Here is a 6,113-nt window from a genome sequence, read left to right on the forward strand (position 1 = left end):
GTCGTAAAAGTTTTTAGAAGTATTAAAACAAAAATTTTTTTTATATATTATGTTTTTGTTATATTTTATAAGTAAACAATTTTCTTAATTATTCATACTCAAATTTTTTTAATATTATTATATAATATTATTTTTATATTTATCTAAAGAGAAGAAAATAAAAAATAAATAATTATATATATTAATTTTTTTCGAGTATATTGAAAATTTTATTACAAATAAAATATTCCATAACAAAATATTAATATATAATATTTTTGTTTATTCTTCTTTATTTAATATTTTAAAAATATATTATTAATATCATTTATTATTAATATTATTATTAACATAAAGTTTTATAATATTATATATAAATGATAAAAAATAATATTGATATATTAATTTAAAAATGTCGACAAATAATAAAAAATATATAAATTTTAAATGCTATTAAAAACATTTTATATTTATTTTTTTCTTATATTTGGCGTAAAACATTCATATATAAATAATTTTACATTTCTTTTATAAAAATTTTATTTATCAATTTAATTAAATATGAAAAAATAAATTTTCTTTTTTAATTATTGATAAATTTCTTTTTCATAAAAAAAATTTTATGTAAAATAATCTTTTATTATATTAATATAATGTATACGACCCTCAGCCAGATGTGGTCCGGGAACAGTATCCAAGGACCGCAATGTGCGTTCGAAATGTCAATGTTCATGTGTCCTGCAGTTCACAAGTTGACGCGCAATTAGCTGCGTTCTTCATCGACCCACGAGCCAAGTGATCCACCGTCCAGGGTAATCTTTTTAAATTTTAAATGTAAGTATTATTATTAATAATAATCTTTATTTTTAATATAAAAAATAAAATTATTAATTTATATATCTTTATAAATTCTTTTAAAATAAAAAAATTTTTCTAGAATATAAATTATATATTTTATTTTAAATATATATATATATAAATTAAAGATATTATGGTATTAATAAATATATACATAACATTTTTGATATTTTTGTTAGTGCTAGCTAGATATAATAATTAATATTTGGTATATTTTATAGAAATGTATTTATTTTTTTTTTATAAATTATTTTCTACATAAAAATATATATAATATTAATATGGTACAAAACAAATGGGTTTGTTTTTTAACATAATAACTTTTAATAAAAAAAAAGAAATATCAAGACAAAACATAAAGAAATTTAAATTTGAAATAAATTTTATTCTTTAAAAAAATTTTATCTTGTGTTTTCTTTATTTTTATTATATAACATAGAAAAATAAAAATATAGATTATATCAATTATAATCTTATTTTATTTTTCTTAATAGAGATTATATACATATAAACAAATAATTTCAATATATTCTATTTTTAATTTCACTTTTTTATAAGAGAAATTATTTATAGATTTTATTAATAATTATTGTTTAATAATAATAATAATATTGAATATAAAAATATTTTATATGTAACAAATATATTATTAATATTTATATAATATTCTCTATATTATATGTATAGATATATTATGTGTATAAAAAAAGTTTGGCGTATTACTTTAATATGATATCATAACCAAAATAAATCTCTTTTAACACATAATTACTATTATATATTTTGAGAAAATTACATATTAATATGTTATTTTGTTAAAAAAAATATTTCTTATCAATAATATTTTTATTTTTTGGAATATTTAAAAACAATACAAAAAATATAAATAAATATATTTTATATATATCGTTAATGATCCTTCCGCAGGTTCACCTACGGAAACCTTGTTACGACTTTTACTTCCTCTAAATGATCAAGTTTGGTCATCTTCCCAGCAACATCGGCAATATCAGAAATATTGCCGCGTACCAGTCCGAAGACCTCACTAAATCATTCAATCGGTAGTAGCGACGGGCGGTGTGTACAAAGGGCAGGGACGTAATCAACGCGAGCTTATGACTCGCGCTTACTGGGAATTCCTCGTTCATGGGGAACAATTGCAAGCCCCAATCCCTAGCACGAAGGAGGTTCAGCGGGTTACCCGGACCTTTCGGCCTGGGAGGACACGCTGATTCCTTCAGTGTAGCGCGCGTGCGGCCCAGAACATCTAAGGGCATCACAGACCTGTTATTGCTCAATCTCGTGCGGCTAGAATGCCGCCTGTCCCTCTAAGAAGAATTATTTGTACGCCGGCAGTAAAAACCACATCAAAAAACTGCGTACCCATACACCATAACATATGCAACATAAAGCACAATATATACAAAATATAATCTTGATCGTTAAATCTCAAAAATACATGCATATATAAATACAATACATAACACACATGAAAATGAATGAAATGGGAAACAAACAGCCGATGGGCCTTGAGATGCCGGTAAAGTACGTCTATTTAGCAGGCTAGAGTCTCGTTCGTTATCGGAATTAACCAGACAAATCGCTCCACCAACTAAGAACGGCCATGCACCACCACCCACCGAATCAAGAAAGAGCTCTCAATCTGTCAATCCTTCCGGTGTCCGGGCCTGGTGAGGTTTCCCGTGTTGAGTCAAATTAAGCCGCAGGCTCCACTCCTGGTGGTGCCCTTCCGTCAATTCCTTTAAGTTTCAGCTTTGCAACCATACTTCCCCCGGAACCCAAAAGCTTTGGTTTCCCGGAAGCTGCCCGCCGAGTCATCGGAGGAACTTCGGCGGATCGCTAGCTGGCATCGTTTATGGTTAGAACTAGGGCGGTATCTGATCGCCTTCGAACCTCTAACTTTCGTTCTTGATCAATCAAAACATTTTTGGCAAATGCTTTCGCTTCTGTCCGTCTTGCGACGATCCAAGAATTTCACCTCTAACGTCGCAATACGAATGCCCCCATCTGTCCGTATTAATCATTACCTCGGAGTTCCGAAAACCAACAAAATAGAACCGAGGTCCTATTCCATTATTCCATGCACACAATATTCAGGCAAAATTTGAGCCTGCCTTAAGCACTCTAATTTGTTCAAAGTAAACGTACCGGCCCACCTCGACACTCAATTAAGAGCACCGCGACGGGATTGCAATTGGGGGCTGCCACCGCTCTTAACGGTTAAACACTTACGACAAATTACATAATAAAAATATATATAATGCATTAAATAAATAATAACACTAAAATATACTTTATACATAATCTGTACCACCCACCGGTAGGACGTCCCACATAACATGCTAGTTAAACAATGCGAGCATTGAACCAACAGTGTAGGACACAGATTCGACTACGAGCTTTTTAACCGCAACAACTTTAATATACGCTATTGGAGCTGGAATTACCGCGGCTGCTGGCACCAGACTTGCCCTCCAATGGATCCTCGTTAAAGGATTTAAAGTGTACTCATTCCGATTACGGGGCCTCGGATGAGTCCCGTATCGTTATTTTTCGTCACTACCTCCCCGTGCCGGGAGTGGGTAATTTGCGCGCCTGCTGCCTTCCTTGGATGTGGTAGCCGTTTCTCAGGCTCCCTCTCCGGAATCGAACCCTGATTCCCCGTTACCCGTTACAACCATGGTAGGCGCAGAACCTACCATCGACAGTTGATAAGGCAGACATTTGAAAGATGCGTCGCCGGTACGAGACCGTGCGATCAGCTTAAAGTTATTCAGAGTCACCAAATTAAACGATGCAAATTAAAATTTACACCGATTGGTTTTGATCTAATAAAAGCATTCCTTCCATCTCTGGTCGGAACTCTGTTTGCATGTATTAGCTCTAGAATTACCACAGTTATCCAAGTAAATGTGGGTACGATCTAAGGAACCATAACTGATATAATGAGCCTTTCGCGGTTTCACCTTAATTTGGCTTGTACTGAGACATGCATGGCTTAATCTTTGAGACAAGCATATGACTACTGGCAGGATCAACCAGGGAACTATTTGTATTTATAATATTAAATATATAATAATATACATGATATTTTTGTTTTCTTATTATAAGAAAAAAAATTTTCATACAATAATTATTAATATATAATAATATTATTACAATTTCATTTTAAATATCAGATGGTCTCACCCATTACTGATATAAATTTTTTTTTTTTTATATCTCTATTGTTTTAAAATTAATAGAAAAAACATATGAGATATATATATTATTATTAATTTTTTTTTTTTTCAAATATATATTTTATTATGTCATTTATATAATTTTTTTGCTTTTACAAAAAGAAATATATAACATGTTATTCATAATAAATATTATTGAATAAAAAAAAAAAAAAATAATTATGATTTTTGTCAGACCATCACCAAATGGGTCTTAAAATATTTCAAACATTTTCTCATACTCGTCGCTAGATTGAAAGCGTCATTTATTTTTTAATTTTATTTAAAAAGTTAATTTTAAATAAAAAACGTTATAATAACACTTAATATTCTCGCTTGGTATGAGGTGAGTCAATGTAATATTATTTATAAAAATAATTTTTATATAAATATTGTGTGCTCATATGGGAGTGTAAAGTTTAAAACTTATAACCCATGAACTTGCTTTGACAAAAAAATTTATATGTTATTCTATTTATAATCAATAATTTAATAAAAAAAAATTTTTTTTTAAATATTGATATAAAAAGATATACATATAGAGGTTTTTTTACAAAATTCTCATTAATTTTTTTACAAAAATAATAATACAATATTTAATATCAAAATAATCCAAACTGATTACCATCCAGACTATTATCAATATATATAAGATTGTATTATTATTCATTTCAATACATATTTATTAAAACTGAGATAAAATTTCATATATTAATAAATATGCATGTGTAAAAAAAAAAATTTTTATATAATAATTGAAAATGTTTTTGCTATTATTTTGTATACATACATTAAATAATTGATAACAATTTAATACAATGTACACCTAAAAAATAATAACAGCATATACATATTCGAAACATTACTAGCAAAAAAACCAAAATACAATATTAAATATCAAAATAAACCAAACTGATTACCATCCAGAATATTTTGAGTATATATATATATAATTTTGTATATTTTGCGTTCATGTTAATAAAATATATAAATGATACATATTTGAAAAGTGTTATTCTTCTTTCTGTTTTTTCGTAATATCATGGTGTCCATAGACATGCAAAAGCGTCATACCAAGCCATATACATACCTACACCACCTTTGTTGAATGATACACGAACAGTATGAAAATTAAACAACATATTCAATATCATTTTATATTATACTAAAATAAATGTTATTCTATTAAGAAAGTGTATATTTTTAAATTTGGCATTCATTACATAGTCAAAATACAATAATAATATAGATGATACATATACGATAATTGTTATTTTTCTTTCTGTTTTTTCGTGATATCATGGTGTCCATAGAATTGCAACGACGTCATACCAAGCCATATACAACTCTACACCACCTTTGTTGAATGATACACTTAGAGTATGAAAAATAAACAAATTATACTATATCATACTATATCATATATGTAAGACTGTTGAACATAATACCACAAAATACACTATTTCATATAGATATACATTCATTCTTGTCAACATAAAAGTACGTTATAAATGATACATATACAATAAGTTTTATTCCTCTTTCTGTTATTCCGTAATATCATAGTGTCCATAGAATTGCAACGACGTCATACCAAGCCATATACAACTCTACACCACCTTTGTTGAATGATACACGGACAGTATGAAAAATAAACAACCTATTCTATACCATTTAATATCATACTAAAACATGAAACAAATGTTATTCTATTAAAAAGTGTATTATTTTATTATATTTAGTATTCATTACACAGTCAACATACATAAATGATACATATACGATAAGTGTTATTCCTCTATCTGTGCATCCGTAATATCATAGTGTCCATAGAATTGCAACAACGTCATACCAAGCCATATACAACTCTACACCACCTTTGTTGAATGATACACGGACAGTATGAAAAATAAACAACTTATACTATACCATACTATATCATATGTGTGAGACTGCTGAACGTAATACCACTAATACACTGTTATACATAGATATACATTCATCTCATTAACTTACACGCACTATCCATCATAT

At 28.2% G+C, this 6,113-nt stretch overlaps 3 non-coding genes across 3 annotated transcripts in view; all 3 read right to left on the bottom strand.

Moving 5' to 3' along the window:
* The window catches only part of LOC123304026, a 4,577-nt gene extending 4,573 nt beyond the window's left edge, over window positions 1-4 (bottom strand). Inside the window, exon 1 of the ribosomal RNA XR_006536085.1 lies at window positions 1-4. This exon is cut by the window's left edge and continues 4,573 nt beyond it. This is a non-coding gene — a ribosomal RNA (large subunit ribosomal RNA).
* Window positions 5-639: 635 nt separating this feature from the next.
* LOC123304033 lies at window positions 640-794 on the bottom strand. The gene has a single exon (XR_006536092.1). It is a non-coding gene; the product is annotated as a 5.8S ribosomal RNA (ribosomal RNA).
* A 953-nt stretch (window positions 795-1,747) lies between these two features.
* On the bottom strand, window positions 1,748-3,903 carry LOC123304022. Its single transcript, XR_006536082.1, has one exon. It is a non-coding gene; the product is annotated as a small subunit ribosomal RNA (ribosomal RNA).
* Window positions 3,904-6,113: the final 2,210 nt, after the last annotated feature.

This window comes from Chrysoperla carnea (genome assembly GCF_905475395.1).
Source record: "Chrysoperla carnea chromosome X unlocalized genomic scaffold, inChrCarn1.1 SUPER_X_unloc_18, whole genome shotgun sequence".
NCBI lineage: Eukaryota > Metazoa > Arthropoda > Insecta > Neuroptera > Chrysopidae > Chrysoperla > Chrysoperla carnea.